Raw genomic sequence first — 16,228 nt, 5'->3', positions numbered from 1 at the left:
GGGGTGCAGGGGAGCAGGGAGGGTTGAGGTGAGGCCTTCGGGAGATGGTGGGAGGGCCAGAGAGCAGGGGCTGGTGGTGGGGGAGCAGGCTGACTACCCGAGAGTGGGGACGGGCCCGCCAAGCCTCAGGCTTCACTTGCCTCTGTCCACGCTCTCCTTCTAAGTGGCCTTACCAGCCTCGTGGCATTAAACATGGCCAATGTGCTGACGAGTTGCAGTGTTAGATCCACAGGCTAGCCCTGCTTCCTGGAGTCTAGGCTGAGTCTCAGCCCCCTAGCTCCCCAAACCTGCTCCTCCTGCACCTGTTAGCAAGTCCCACAGACCTGGTGTGTACCAAGTGACCACTTACCGTCACCTGGATCACCCACCGGCCTTCTCCCACCCTGCCCTCCGAGCCACCAGGTCCTGGCGCTCAGCTGTGGGAAACCCTCTGGGGCTCCCGGGTACCCTGGCCACTAGCCCTTGCCCTCTGAGCCTACTATGCAGCCACACTGGCTGGGCCGGCCAAAGCCTCTGCACTTGGCTCGCCTCCTGCCAGAAGCCCCCATGGCTCCTCACTCCCTCCCTTCAGTCCTGATCCCGGGTGTTTGGGGCCCCACCTTCCCCGACCACTGCCGCCTGCTCTGCTTGCCCCACTGAAGTGTCCACTAAGGCTCTGGAATGGTCTAGGATGTGAACTCCTGGGGCTGGGGTCCTCTCCTGCCTGGACCGTTCCCCACAGAGCGGGGCTGCTCAGTTACTATTTGTTCCTTGAATGTCTGTGATGCTGAAGTGAAAGTGAAAGTGGTGTCCGGCTCTTTGCAACCGCATGGACTATACAGTCCATGGAATTCTCTAGGCCAGAATGCCGGACCGGGTAGCCGTTCCCGTCTCCAGGGGATCTTCCAACCCAGGAATCGAACCCGCGTCTCCCACATTGCGGGCGATCCTTTACCAGCCGAGCCGCCAGGAGAGAAGCCCCCCGGACTCGCCGAGCACAGCCACCTGCGGGACGCGCTCTGCTCGCCCGGCCTCCGGCCTCGCCGCCCGCCCCGCGCCCGCGCCCAGCCGTGCTGCCGGGCGACGGACGCCCCTGGGTGTCCGGATGTCCGGAGCCCGTCCCTGGCCGTGCCCGCGGCTCTGCGGCTGGGTGGGGACGGGGAGGTGAAACACACCTGCTGCAGGTACACGAGAGCCGTGGTCCGCTTTCTATTGTGAAACAGGGCCAGGCGGCTCAAAGAGCGGAGGGAGTGGAGTCGCACAGGCGCCTGTCCCCGCAGCACACGGGCACCGCAGACCCGTGTCGCACGCCCTGCCTGCGCTGTCGCGGTGTAGACGGCGCCGCCCGCGCCGCGAATCCACGCGCCCGACGCGCCGCGCACCCAGGAGCCGCCCGGCCGCGAATCCACGCGCACCACGCGCCGCGAATCCACGCGCACCACGCGCCGCGCGTGCACAGCCAAGAGCCGCGCAAACAAAAAACAGCGGTCAGATGCCACGAAGTAGGTGGCAATGCCTTAACCGTATGCGTGTTGTCAGGCCCGAGAGCCTCTTCCATCCTTGTCAAGGGGAGTGCTAACCTTCTCTCCTTTCATACAACACGCCTGTACGCTTTGCGCGCGCCAGATTTAAAGCCCCGCCGCGCAGCCGCCTATCGCTTACGGCGACTCAGGTTCGCGCCGCTGGAGGCGGCCGCGTCCAACATGGAGGCACGGTGAAGCCCATCCTAAACTGCTACTTATTTTAGCGTGAAGAAATAAACTGCTTCAGAAAAAGAGGGGGAAAATATTAAAGACGTCGTCGTGCTCTAATATATTCATAAAATCAGCCAATCAGAGGCTGAGGGGAATACCCGGAAGCCCAGCGTCCCTCAAAGAAAGGAGATTCCCCCGGAAACAAAACAGGGAGGGCGCGCACTTCCTACCGCGACACGCCTCGCGGCCCGTCAGGAGACGGCGCGAAACCGTCTGCGGAAACGGAAGTGGTTTGTAGCGAATCAGAGGGCGAGGAACGAAGGGCGGCCGCACGCACTTCCGGGCGTGGCCCGCGCTTGGAACTGTGGGCGCAGGCGTGTCGGGGCGCGCTGTGCGCATGCTCCCGGGGCACGGCCCTCGGCTTCCGCGCATGCTCGGGGTCTCGCCGCCGCCTCTGGGCGGACGGTCGGCTGCCCGCTGCTCGCCGGGGTCTGCACGGCGCCGGCCTCTGCGCTTCCTGTCCGCCCTTACCCTGTAGCTTTCAGACACCGTTCTGCAGCGTTGGTGCTGGCCGTCCCCGGAGTGCAGACGGCGGGCGATGCGGCTGCGGGCGCGGGGCCGCGTGCGCGCGGGAGGCGAGCCTCCGCCAAACCACGTGTCTGTGCGTGTGCACGGGTGCACGTGCGTGGAGACACGCCCGCGTGCCCACGGTGTCCGCGCGCGCCTCGGCGCCCACGCGCGCGGGGTCACGTCCTGTGTGTGCGCGGACACAGCACCCGAGCGGTGGCCGGTGGGTCCAGCCTGGGGACGCCGAGCGGGCTGGGGTGGATTCGGCCTGCAGGACGCCAGCCAACCGCCCCTTGAGAAGTTTCAGGTTGACCGGTTTCCTTGGATCTCCTCCGTCTCTGGAATTCTCCAGCAAGAATACTGAAATGGGTTGCCATGCCCTCCTCCAGGGGATCCTCCGACCCAAGTATTCAACCCTCGTCTCTTAAATCTCCCTCTTTGGCAGGCAGGTTCTTTACCACTAGCGCCACCCGGGAAGATCCCGGCTAGTTACAGGTTCAGAGCTCACCGGGTCCTCAGGGGACCGCTGTACCCAGTTTGCAGATCATCCTGGGAGAAAACAGCCTAGACCGTGACCAGGAGAGAGCCAGGCAGCCACTGGTGACGGTCAGCTAGGAGCGGGTGTGCTGCCCCGGGCCTGCACTCCCCAGGCGCAGCTTGAAGCCTGGCTGTCACTCGAGCCGGTCCGGACCGTGGGCAGCTGCAAGAGGCATCAGCCCTGTCTGGTCACTGCTTTGTCCATCTGCCCGCGCAGTCCCAGCGGCTGGGCCTCCTTAGTTCCCAGACCTCGGGGGCTGTGGCTCCTACCTACTGTCAAACCGCTGCCAGCCATGCTCAGCAGTGTTGCGCGGCTCTTACGGGCAGCCTGCCGGGCCTTAGCATTTTCCTTCCAGACACAGCACGCTGCTGTCACTTATTACCTGAAGGGCCCTGGGCCGCTTCTCCAAACCTTGGCTGTGTTAGAAAGCCTTCTGTTCCTCTGGGCTCTGGGCTCGTCTGGGTCCCGCCCCGCCCAACCTGGATGCCCCCTGCCTGGGGGTTATTTCGGGGCAGGGTGAGTGCCCGCTGGAGAGGAACCGCTGCCTTTACTCAGCACCCACTGTGTGTCGAGGCCCTGGAGGCCCCACACCACTGTCCTCCCACTTTGCTCCCACGCCCACGAGGATGGTGCCATCGGCACCCGCACTTGACAGCTGACGACATGGGCCAGGGTGTGTAACGGGGACATCAGCCCTCCAGTGGGCAGCAGAGGGCTTCCAGCCAGGCTGCAGGGTGAGAAGCTAGGGGAGCCTGTTGGTGCCAGACGGTCTTGCTCCACAGCCAGGGTTTCTGCACACGACCCCCCAGCCTTGGGCCTCCAGGGACCCTTGGGTCTGGGCACATGGGAGGCTCCATCCAAAGTGGCCCAGAGCCCCGGTGACGTCACCTCCTCCCCATTACCAAGTTCCCGGTCCCCACAGGCAGCTGACTGCGTGCAAATTCCTGGGCAGAGTCTGACTCTGGGGGTCTAGGGTCAGGCCTAGGGATCTGCATTCACAAAGCTTTTCGGGCACCCCACTCACCCCCGTCTTGACAGCCTACTTTTGCTCTGGGTGGAGAGTGGATGAGTCCACCTCATGCAGGGGACTTCGAGATGATGACACCGACCAGGGAAAACGTCAGAATGAGATGAAGGCTGCCTGTGAGGGAAGGCGGCCAGAGGGTCTTCACAGAGGACCAAGCGGGGAGGATCCTGGAGGCAGCAGCTTCCTCCCGGGACTGGTGCAGACCGGGGTTCCTGGGCTGCATTTACTGAGGCTGCTTCTCCTGGCGCCTGCTGGTGCTTCCAGGACGCCCAGCCTTCACCGGACCTGAGTTCCCTGGGAATGAACTCACTAGACCCATCCCCAGCGGTCAGCCCTAAAGGCCCCCGCATGGAATCAGGGGTTGAGCCAGAAAAGTCCCAGAAGTAAGAGAAGGTGAGATCACCCAGTCCTGCCTGTTTCTCAGACGCTGCGGGAGAGGCGTGGCTCGTGAAGTGAGCCCCACCCCCCGCAAGTGTTGCCTGGGTTGTTGGGAGGCAGGTACCCAGACCCGGAGGGTGAGAAGTGTGGGGTCCCCCTCCAGCCCTGGTGAAGCCTGGGGCCTCTATGAGTCTTTCCCCTGCCAATGTCCTGGTGGAATTGCTAGATTAAATACTGGACTCCGGTTGGATTAGAGTCTCAGATAAAAGGTGAGTGCTTAAAGTGTAAGGGTGCCCCAAACATTTCTTAGGACATGCCTATTCATTGTTTCTGTGACACTGCCCTGGGTTTTCCTTGCTGCGTCTGGGAACTGCAGGAACGGGAGGGGGCTCTTGTCATCTGCCCAGGAACGAAGCATCTTCCGGTGTCGCTTTGGTGACTCTGGTCCTTGGGATGCCCCGTGGGGACAAGGAAGGAGCTTGTTTGGGCACTTCTCTGTTGAGCTAGGGCTTCCCAGGAGGCGCTAGAGGTAAAGAACGTGCCTACCAGCGCAGAAGACACAAGAGATGGAGGTTTGATCCCTGAGCTGGGAACGTCCCCTGAAGAAGGGAATGGCAGCCTACTCCAGTATTTTTACCTGGAGAATCCCAGGGACAGAGGAGCCTGGCAGGCTGCAGTCTGTAGGGTTGTAGAGTCGGACATGACTGAAGCAACTTAGCATGCACACACAGTACACGTGTGTTGAACAAAATTGCAGAACCCTTCCCCACCCCCTTTGAAAGGCAAGCCTGCTGGGGGGGCCATGGAGTTTGTGAACACGAGGGCCTGTTACGGGGGTGGGCACTGAGTCGTCCACGGCGGCTCTGCAGGTCTGCACCGGACGCGGAAGAGAAGGTCCAGGGCCGGGGAGAGAGTTGGGGAGAAGGGCCAAGGACAGAGGAGAGGTGGCTGGCGCCTCAGCAGCCCTCAGGCCCGCCGGGACCAGCTGGCGTCCACGCCAGGCCCGCCCTGGCGGCAGCCGCCGGGTTTGCCGGCACGGAGCTCGAGGGCTGGCTGTGCGGAGCCAGCCCCGGCCCGGTCCCCGGAAGCGCTCCACCACGGGCCCCGAGGACCACTTCGGGCTGGCTGGGAGCCTCAGCCCCGCTGCCGCCCTGACTGCAGCGCCTTTCCTGCGGGCCAGGCGGCTCCGCTCCGGAGAGCCTCAGTTTCCCCGCCCTCCCGTGAGGCCCGCACCTGGGCTGGGGAACAGAGTCAGCAGCCAGGCGGCTGGAAGCAGCCGGAGGCCAGCTTGGGCCCGAAGCGGCCGCCCCGCTTTCCCGCGAAGGCCTCGGTGCTGCGGCTCCGCCTGTCTGCAGCTCGGGGTTCTGGGCTCTTCCTCCCCCAGCCCCGTCCCGCAGAGGCCCGAGAACTCAGGCTGGACTCAGCACCTTGACATCGGGCGGGCGGCCATGCGCCAGCCTAGCCTCTGCCCCCTCCCCTCCAACTCCCAGACCTCCATCTGCCTGCTGACCAGCTGGCCCCAGTGGCCCTTCCAGTTTCCTGGGAGGTCCTCGGTTGAGCAGTGGAGAGCGGTAACCTTCCCAGCAACGGCGACGGCGACAGGCCCCAAGGACCCATTGCTTTTTTGGGACAGAAGGCCTTGGTGACCCAGGAACCTCCTGGGGCCATCACGAGCGTTGCAGAGGCAAAGCTGGAGTTCGGAGGGTCGGCTTCAAGGCCACTGCTCACGGCCACCCCTCAGAGCAGGGGCCTTCGGGACCCAGCAGGCCCAGCCAGTGGAGGCCCCTCTTGGCTGGCTCCCATCCTGCTGGCCTTGGAGTGGCTGGCGGGTCGTCCCTGGGTGGGGGGCTCCGGCCCCTTGCCTGCGCGTTGCTGTCTGCAGGGAGCGCCAGGAGGAGGGAGCGCCAGGAGGAGGGGGCGCAGCTGTCTCCTCCACCAGGGGGCGAGGCTGGTCCTCTCCCTGTGGAGGGCCTGCGCCCCACCTCCTGTAAACCTGAGCAGGGAGCCTTCTTGCTTGTCCAGTCTGACTGTCTGGGGCCCTGGGTAGGTCACCTAACGGCCAAGGCTCAGTTTTCTCCCCTATGGGGCTGGAGCTCAGAGCTTGGCTCCCAGGGAGGGCTCAGTAGAGGGTGACTGTTACTGTCCCCTTTTTCAGACAAACTGAGGTTCAGGGCATTTCCTGAACGCCTGCAGGTGGCACCCTAGGTGCGGTGGGCAGCAGGGTCTGGAGCCCAGAGGCACCAGGAGGCACCAGAGGATGCTGGGGGCTGGTGGCCGTGCCGGGGAGGGGGAGGCATCAGATTTGTGGGGTTCCTGACACACAAAATCTCTACCAAGGTGTAGCCTGGATGCTTTCCCTGGAGTTAATTCTTTCAAAAGTCCATATTTTATTCACAGTACATGGAAAAGCTTCTCATTGCATGTGCATTTATTTAAAACCACACCGGAGCAAAGTGACCCTACTTTTGCCGACCACCTATTCTGATCAGCACACTTTTTTGCATTTTTGCTGATTTCATATTTCCTCTTAATTGCTGCACGTGAAATGGCTTCTCAGTGACTTGAGGGGTGCCCTGGGCAGGACCAGCAGTAATTTTTTTTGTGCGTGAATTTCAGTCTCTCACGACTTTTCCTGGCAGTAGAGGACTCGTCTAGAGGTTTGCTGTGCAGGGGAGGAGGGAAGGTCCAGGTGAGTGACTGATTTTCCAGGGTTTTCTCTGAGTGTTAATGGCCCAGATGCTTTCAAACAGGATGTTCTGTGTGGTTCTGAGACCCTGTCCCTCTCGGCTTCGTGTTTCTGAGGATGGGGCGTGTTGCTCTGCCAAAGTACAGAGTTAGTGCAGTTTCTTTTTGCCCCCAAGAGGTGTTACGAAATTGCTGCCGTCTTGCAGTTGATGGCGGGAGGGAGGAACCCTGCTTTTTTTTCCCTCTGCTAGTTCCGCAGCTCCAGGGCAAGCAGGGTGGCTGTGTCCCCTGGCCGTCCCTCCTGGGGTTGCCCCCAGGTCGCTCGGCCGAGCCTGCAGGAAGGGTGATGCAGTTCCGGGGGTGGGTGACCTCTTCTCGGGGGCTGCTATTAATAAAGTGACCGCTGACCCCGGACGTGCGGAGAGCGGAGAGGACCTCGCGTTCCCAGGGCTGGCGCTTGGCCCGGGGCCGTTCGTGCGTGACTGGCCGGCCTCTCGGGCGCCCTGGTCCTACCTACCGTGGCTCCCATGGCCCTGATGGACAGGAAGCTCCTCGTGGACCAGGCACGGGGCTGCCCTTCCTCCCGGATATAAATATCCCAGGGCCAGCTCCCTGTGAGCGTCCTGAGGCCCCGAGGGCGGGAGCCAGGCAGGACCCACACACAGGTCATCCGCTCTCCACGGGCCGCTCACGGCCGCTCCAGAGCTCTCAGGCTGCCCCGCTGCCAGCTCTGCTCATAGGCCGCAGAAGCAACCTGGCAGAGGGTCCTGGTTTGTTTCTCCTTCAGTCATCCGTGGGACAGAAAGGGAGATGGTGCCCACGTTCCAGGAGTCCTGCCCTTGGCTGGGGGGACAGGGAGGACGTGGCAGGGGTGTCTGTGTGTCTTGTGTCCTCTGCGTCCGGGACCGAGCCCTCGGGCTCCAGAAGGGGGAGACAAACGTTTAGATAAGTCACTGCCAGGCTGGCCTGGCAAACGAGCGGCCGTGTGGGCACCTTGTCCGGTTCCCGCTGCGCTGGGCGCTGCGCCTTGTCTTATGGGTCCACGCACCTCCCTCCTGCCCCCGTCCCCTCCTGGGCCCTGAGGCCGCTCGGCTGGGCACCCGGCCCCTCCCCAGAGGCTGCAGGGATGTGGCCCCGGAGCCTGGGAGGGAACACAGCCCTCCTAGTTTTTGGCCCTGGTGGGTCCAGTTTGGCAGGGATACTGGGGGGCTCAAAATGATGAAACATTTACACATCCTTTGCGTGGGGCACCAAAACTCACCCCAAAAGTGAGACTGGAAAGAACTTAGTTTAAAAAAGACTGCCAGACAGAGCAGGGCTGAGCCAGGCTGGGGGGGCACCTGCCCCCTGCCCCTCCCCTCCTCAGGCCCGTCGAAGCCGCCTTCGCCGCTGCGTGCAGCTGCAACCGGGGGCTGCAGGGAGGACTTCTGTCCTGGGACCTGGACTTTGCTCTCTCCAGGTGACAGAGGAGAAAGCTGAGATTCAGAGGAGGCCCCAGCCAGAAGGAAACAGAGAGGGGTTTGAAGGCAGCTTTAGGTTCCCTGGTGGCTCAGATGGTAAAGACTCTGCCGGCAATGTGGGAGACCCAGGTTCAACCCCTGAGTCGGGATGAGCCCCTGGAAAAGGGAGTGGCTACTCACTGCAGTATTCTTGCCTGGAGAGTTCCATGGGCAGAGGAGCCTGGTGGGCTACATACAGTCCATGGGGTCACAGAGCCGGACATAACTGAGCAACTAACACACTTGGGTAACTGCATGGCCCAGGTTAGCCTCTGCTGTCTGCCAGGGAACCGAGGCGGCCCTCCATGGGGGTTCAGAAACACCCCCGTGTAAAGTTCTGCTTACAGTTCTCCCCCAGGGCCGGTGAGCAGAGGGCCTAAAAGCTCTAAGTCCTGTGAGAAAGAATTCCGCTCCCCCTTCACCCACCCAATAGACACTCTGCCTGCAATGCAGCAGACCCAGTTTCAATCCCTGGGTCGGGAAGTTTCCCTGGAGGAGGGCGTGGCAACCCACTCCAGTATTCTTGCCTGGAGAACTCCACGGACAGCGGAGCCTGGCGGGCTGCAGTTCATGGGGTCGCAAAGAGTTGGACACGACTGAGTGACTAACACTTTCACCCCCCGGGCACTTCCCAAACCCCCATCACCCTGGAGCAGCGCCCGCAGCCCCTGTGGGTCTACGGCGGCACAGACACACGCTTTGAGAAGTGCTACCCTGTGGAGGAGGAAGGTTGGGGGCTCTAGTGGCGTGAGATGACGGGTCTCTCCTGCCTGCAGGTCCATCCCCGGGCAGGCCAGTGAGGACGTGTATCACGCTGGGACCACCAGGGGAGGCCCCGGAATGTCCAGCCCTGTCCTGTGGGAGGTTCAGGGCGAGACCGTCCCCTCTCTAACCTCTCTTCTCAGCTGTGGCTGGAAACACAGGGAGAGACCTCACCCTTCATTCAGATGATCAGTGCTTGCTGAAGATCCGCTGTATGTCTTCCCCGACCCAGCCCCGCAAGGACACGTTCCTCAAAGACATGTAGCCCTACACTCTTGGAGCTCCAGGCCTGGATGGGGGCCAGGGAGCTGGCAGTGAACAAATGATTCCTGGGTTAGGTTCAGGAGAGCCTCAGGGGTTGAGGGAGCTTGTCTAGGGAGTGGGCAGGGAAGGGCAAGACCTGGAGTTGGAGTCAGAGTTTGCTCAGGAAAGAAGGAGAGGGTTCTAGGAAGAAGACACAGCCTGTGCAAAGGCCCTGGGGCAGGAAAGAGCAGGGCCTGGCAGGGCTGGAAGAGGGAGACATCCTCGGGAAGACCCAGAGGCGGAGTCTGGGCGGCTGCAGAGGCGTCGTGGGGAGGGGCTGGCGGCTGGGTTGGACTCCTCAGGGCAGAAGTGGGCAACGTGGAGGACGTGGCCCCCGGATCGCCACAGTCGGCAGGTGGGATGCGGGACTGGCCTGCACTGGGAAGAGCGGCCTCTGCACCTCAGTGCTCCCCCTGGGTCTCACAGCCCCTGCCCTGTCCGTCCATCCGTCCTGTCCAGGGCTCCAGGTGCTGCACTTACGGGGGCTGGCGGGAGCTCTGCCCATGTGTCTCCATGGGGAAGGGCCGGCCCAGAGCCCGCTCCTCCCAGTGGACCCCACTGGCCCCGGACGTGGGAGATGCTGCGCTGGACAGAAGCATACATCAGAAATTTGGACTCCCAGCTCTGGGTGCGCGCGCTGGATGGCGGGGCCCAGGCTTGGGCCACCACTGTGCCTGGCTTGGAGGGGGCTCGGGGGCTCCCCTGGGGTGATGAGCACAAGGCGTCTCCATGGGGCTGCCCCGGGAGCAGAGGTGGGGAGGGTCACCGGGGTCGCCTCGCCCCGCTTCCGGCACCTCCCTCTGCCCGGGCTGCGATGGTAATGGCAGTGTCCACACACGGGGCCGGCTCTGTGCCATCTCGGGCCTCCCGAGAACGCCGAGGTCGGGGTGTCCTCCCCTTTGAAGATGAGGAAGCAAGCACCGGTGAGGGGGAGTCATCCTTGGGGTCACGTGCTCCAGCGTGGATTCGTGTTCACAGTGAGGGCTCAGCCCTGGAGGCAGGCGTGACTGAGAAGGTCCCACGAGGCTGGGCTGGGGGGCGGTGGTGGGGGGTGCCCGGATGCTGCTGGCCCCAGCCTGGCCCCCTGAAGCCTCGGGCCCTGACCCAGCGACCCCGCCGTTGCCCCCGTGGCCTCTGCTATTTCCGGCCTCTTTGAGCCTCAGCCCGGTCACATCCCTGGCTCCCTGCAGGCTCAGCCTAGTGCACGCAGAGGCAGCGAGAGCCACATTGGGCCCCTGGGCTCACTGCAAAGACAGGGAGGTGGTCCCTGGGTACCTCCTGCCTAGCTGGGCTGGATACTGGAGAGTGTTTGGAGCCTAAGTAAAGGCAGGAGGGCCCGGTCCTTCTCTCTGGGGCTATCTGTCCCAGGCAGTGCACGGCTGCCTTCAGCTCAGACTCTGGGGTCCCACCCACTGGCCTGAATCTCTGTTTTGTCCTCGGGGGCAAGCAAAGCTGTCTGCCTGGGCTCCGGCAGCTGCTGTAACAAGGCCCCACAGACCAGGGGCCTGAACACCACCGAAGCGTACCCTCTCCTGGTCCTGGAGGCCTGAGGTCTGAGATCCAGGTGTCGCAGGGTATCACTCCTCCGGGGGCTCCCAGGCAGGGTCCTTCCCACCTCTTCCAGCTGCTGGCGGCTGCAGGTGTCCTTGGCTTGTGGCCACATCTCCTTCTCTGTCTCCGTCTCCACGTGACCCCTCCTCTTGTCTCTCGTAAGGACGCCGGTCACTGATTGTAGCCCTCTCCCTCCCCCATCCCCCCGGAAATCCGGGATGATTCATTTTGAGATCCTTAACGTAATTATGTCTGCCAAGACCCCTTCCCCCAGTAAGATCGCGTATGTCCCCAAGACCCCAGGGGACATGTCTTTGTGGGGCCGCCAGTCCCCCCACTGCCCTCTCCAGCCTCGGTTTCTGCATCTGTGAATGGGCCCCTCTTGAAGATCGGGTGGGGCTGAGCAGAGCCCGGACCCTCCGGGGGAGCAGCTCCACCTCGGGGGTCTGGACCTGGGCTTTGGCCCTGCCCTGTCCCTTCTAGACCTTGGGGAAGCTGCTCTTGCATCTTTGAGACCGCAAGGTTCCCACTGGGCATTGGTGTCATAGGCCTTTCAGACTCTGAGACAAGCCTGTTTCCCAGAAAAATGGAACTATGTTTCCGGTTCCAGGGGCACAAAGCTCTGCAGAATCTGGGTTCATTTTGTGCTTTCCGTCGGGCCCAGAAGGACACGTGGAGGCTGGAGAGGCTGTGTAGGCAGCTGGCTCCCCAGCCCCACCTCCCCCAGGCTAGCTGTGGGGGCAGAATGGTCCTGCAGCCCCTCCGAAAGGCCACGCCTGGAGAAGAGGGCAGATGCCGCCCAAGGGTCCGCCCAAGGGTCTGAGGGCAGGACAGGAGGGGCCAGGGCCAGGCCGGCCTCCCCCAGGGCCCCTCGGCCCCGAGGGGGTTACCATGGGCCTTGTCCTTGCAGGCGGGCAGCTCCCCCGGCCCGCAGCCCTTGGGCCAGAGCGAACCCCACGGTTCTGCCCACGTCCCTGCAGGCCCGGCTGCTGCGCCTGGGCTAGCTGACGTGCCGTGTCCACCCGTCCCTTCCTGCCCTGTCCTCTTGTTTATTTAGCCTGGAGTAACCCCAGTGTTGCCTCTGCTTGACTGGGGAGCAGCGTCCTCCGCACTTGGCCCATGACCTTGGGATGCTGGGCCCAGTTCTCTTCTTCCCTTCCGGGCTGGTGGCCAGAGTGGGCCCGGGGGACCCGAACACGTGGCCCTGGGCTGACCGCGGCCGCCAGCGGAGCATGGACTGAGTGTGGCTGGGCACTCCTCTGTAAAAGGGGGTGACCCCACCGGATGTGTACACAGGAGGTGCGATCCTGAGTGTGGCAGGCACTTCTGTGGGAGTGAGGGTGCACCTCGGGATCTGGGGCATGTGTGGGGCCTCAGCTGGGAGCTCTTGGGGTGAGTGGACGTCTGGCGTGGGTGGGTGCGCCACCTTCTAGAAGGAGGAGGCTGGTCATAACACGGGACAGATGAGGCAGGGACATGGGACAGGCGGTGTCAGGGGCCGACTTTAGCCGGGAGGTCAGGGAACACATCTCGGGATTCAACTTCCATCTGGAGGTGAGGGCGGAACCAGACATCAGAGCCCTGGAGAAAGCGAATCCAGACCCAGGGCTGGCATGTGCCAAGGCCCTGCGGTGGGATGAGCTTGCCGGATGGACGGAGGCTGGGGCTGGAGTGGGGAGCTGGGAGCTACTGTCTCTAGGTGGGCCTCCCCAGCCCTGACCCCAGCCCCAAGCTCTGAGGCCCTGGCCCCCACCCTGGGCGCCTGACGTCTGCCGTCTCACCGGCCCTCACTCCCCCCACTTAGCTTCTCAGTCCAGGGTGAAGGTTGGACGGACCTGAGTGCCTGCCTCTCTCTTGCCACCGGTGGCCCTGCCCCGCGCCCTGCCCGGGTCACTCCTGCGGGGTCTGCTCACTGGCGGCCGCCCCATCAGGCCACCTCCCCCTGCAGCGTCCCCCCTTTCACGGCTGAGTCGCCCCCAGAACGCTGTCCTCCTGCTCCTCTGCCTGTCGCCCTGCCCCTCTGTTCTCGCCGCCCTCGGCCCTGGACCCGCGTGCCCAGGAAGCCCTGCCCTACTGCCCGCGGGGTCCAGCCGTGTGGCAGGGTGACACATGCGGCTCCAGCCCCAGGCCCTCCCTGACAGGCCGTTCAGGCGCTGAGAAGCCGCTCTGTCACCTGTAGGTTTCAGAGTCCACCGCCCGTAACTCAGCCGGCGACGAGGCCTCTGCTCCGGGAGACCAAGCCATAGCTATGCTCCAGTTTCACCCTCAGAGACCCCAAGCAGGGGGGCAGGTGTCACCCCTTCCCAGGTGCAATCCGAGGCCAGTGACCTGCTGAAGCTCAAGTGGTCAGCTGCAGGCCGGGGGGCTTTCTGCAGCTCCTTCCTGAGAGCTTTGGAAAGAGGCAAGTTTTGGAGTTTAGTTGTGGGGAAAAACTCAGGTTCAGTGTGCAAAAGACAGAACTGAAAGAACAGAAAAGTGAGGAGAAAATCGATTTTGCCACCCAGAGGGCGCGGCGCCGCGGTGCAGGTGCCCTTCCCGTGAGTGTGTGTGTGTGTGTGTGTGTGTGACGTGTCTGCACTGCAGCACCGTCAGGACCCTGCCTTTCTACTGTGTCTGTCTTGTGTTCCTTGTATCCAGGATGAGCCCTACCACAGGCCTTTAAATAACCATGAGGTATCACATTATACGGGCTTCCCTAGTGGCTTTGCAGTAAAGAATCCTTCTGCCAATGCAGGAGATGTGGGTTTGAACCCTGGGTCAGGAAGATCCCTGGAGGGCATGGCAGCCCACTCCAGTACTCTAGCCTGGAGAACCCCATGGACAGAGGAGCCTTGCGGGCCACGGTCCACGGGGTCGCAAATAGACGGACACGACTGCGCTTCACTGTCACATATAAAAGCCCCAACCCTTGATTTGACTGTTTTTGCCGTAACAAAGGCTGGAAGTCATTCAAAGAGCCTAAAGACCCACTCCATGGAGCGAGCCAGAAGTGAGGTGCCTAAGTCAGCAGGTGCCCACACGTGACCGTGTGCGTGTGTGTGACGGTGTGTGTGGGATGGGGTGTGTGTGTGTGTGTGGATGTGTGTGTGTGCATGTGTGTGACGGTGTGTGTGTGAGAGATGGTATGCGTGTGTGTGACAGTGTGCGTGTGTGTGACAGTGTGCATGTGTGTGACGGTGTCTGGGTGTGTGTGTGACGGTGTGTGTGGGATGGTGTGTGTATGTGTATGTGGATGTGTGTGCGTGTGTGTGACAGTGTGCGTGTGTGTGATGGTGTCTGGGTGTGTGTGTGACGGTGTGTGTGGGATGGTGTGTGTATGTGGATGTGTGTGTGTGTGTGTGACAGTGTGCGTGTGTGTGATGGTGTCTGGGTGTGTGTGTGACGGTGTGTGTGGGATGGTGTGTGTATGTGGATGTGTGTGTGTGTGTGTGACAGTGTGCGTGTGTGTGATGGTGTCTGGGTGTGTGTGTGACGGTGTGTGTGGGATGGTGTGTGTATGTGGATGTGTGTGCGTGTGTGTGACAGTGTGCGTGTATGTGACGGTGTCCGTGTGTGTGTGTGTGTGTATGTGTGTGTGTGACGGTGTGTGTGTGAGAGATGGTGTGTGTGTGTGAGAGATGGTGTGTGTATGTGAGACGGTGTGTGTGTGATGGTGTGTGTGTGTGGATGTGTGTGTGTGCGTGTGTGTGTGATGGTGTGTGTGTGAGAGATGGTGTGCATGTGTGTGACAGTGTGTGTGGGATGGTGTGTGTGGATGTGTGTGTGTGTGTGTGTGACAGTGTGCGTGTGTGTGACGGTGTCTGTGTGTGTGTGTGTATGTGTGTGTGTGACGGTGTGTGTGTGAGAGATGGTGTGTGTGTGTGAGATGGTGTGTGTGTGTGAGACGGTGTGTGTGTGATGGTGTGTGTGTGTGGATGTGTGTGTGTGCGTGTGTGTGACAGTGTGTGTGTGTGATGGTGTCTGGGTGTGTGTGTGACGGTGTGTGTGGGATTGTGTGTGTGTGGATGTGTGTGTGTGTGTGACAGTGTGCGTGTGTGTGATGGTGTCTGGGTGTGTGTGTGACGGTGTGTGTGGGATGGTGTGTGTATGTGGTTGTGTGTGCGTGTGTGTGACAGTGTGCGTGTGTGTGATGGTGTCTGTGTGTGTGTGTGTATGTGTGTGTGTGACGGTATGTGTGTGAGAGATGGTGTGTGTGTGTGTGACAGTGTGTGTGTGAGAGATGGTGTGTGTGTGTGAGACGGTGTGTGTGTGGATGTGTGTGTGTGCGTGTGTGTGTGATGGTGTGTGTGTGTGGATGTGTGTGTGCGTGTGTGTGTAATGGTGTGTGTGTGAGAGATGGTGTGCATGTGTGTGACTGTGTGTGGGATGGTGTGTGTGTGTGTGGATGTGTGTGTGTGTGTGTGACAGTGTGCGTGTGTGTGACGGTGTCTGTGTGTGCGTGTGTGTGACAGTGTGCGTATGTGTGACAGTGTCTGTGGGTGTGTGTGTGGATGTGTGTGTGTACGTGTGTGTGTGACGGTTTATGTGTGACGGTGTGTGTGTGATGGTGTGTGTGTGTATGTGTGTGTGTGCGTGTGTGTGTGACGGTGTGTGTGTGAGAGATGGTGTGCATGTGTGTGACGGTGTGTGTGTATGTGTGTGTGAGTGAGGTGTATGTGTTTGTGAAAATTGCCCTGTTTCCTCCCAGGACAATAAATAGGAAAACGGAGTGCCTTTTCGCTGCATCTTATTAGTTTTAGGTGTTAACAAAAGAGTCGTGCGGCTTTGGGAGGGGTAAAGAGATGTCTCCTTTAACCTTTGCATTTTGTGAACTTAAACACTTTGAAACGCTTGCTGACTGTAAGCAGATAGTATTCAGGTCCTTTGCCCAATTTTCCCTGGTGGGATAACCATCTTCATGATGTGCTTGTAGGACGCTTTTCTTTCAATTTTTTAAGAATGAACTGGAGTGTGCATTTTGTTTTTGTACTTATTTTTTGACCGTGCCGGGAGGCATGTGGGATCTTAGTTCCCTGACAAGGGATTGAAACTGTGCCCTCTACACTGGAAGCGCAGAGTCTTCACCACTGGACCACCAGGGCAGTCCCTAGGACCTTCTCTGCACTAATAATAATCTTCTCCGGCTGTCCAAGCGGCAAGTATCTCTCCAAGTTTGTTTTTCTTTTGTCCTTTGGGTTTGTCTATAACTTGTCTTTCGCGTTTGAACATTGATGTTTCTGGACCCACTCAAGTGGCTTTCCCCTCA

At 61.1% G+C, this 16,228-nt stretch overlaps 1 non-coding gene across 1 annotated transcript; it reads right to left on the bottom strand.

Annotated features, from left to right (window-relative positions):
- Positions 1–1,455: 1,455 nt before the first annotated feature.
- On the bottom strand, positions 1,456–1,581 carry LOC129540145 (U6atac minor spliceosomal RNA). The gene has a single exon (XR_008682603.1). It is a non-coding gene; the product is annotated as a U6atac minor spliceosomal RNA (small nuclear RNA).
- Between the last annotated feature and the right edge of the window lie 14,647 nt (positions 1,582–16,228).

Source organism: Moschus berezovskii, chromosome 11 (genome assembly GCF_049115385.1).
Source record: "Moschus berezovskii isolate FMDL1 chromosome 11, NW_MosBer_1.0, whole genome shotgun sequence".
In the NCBI taxonomy this organism is placed as follows: Eukaryota; Metazoa; Chordata; class Mammalia; order Artiodactyla; family Moschidae; genus Moschus; species Moschus berezovskii.
This window is presented reverse-complemented; position numbering and strand designations above follow the sequence as displayed.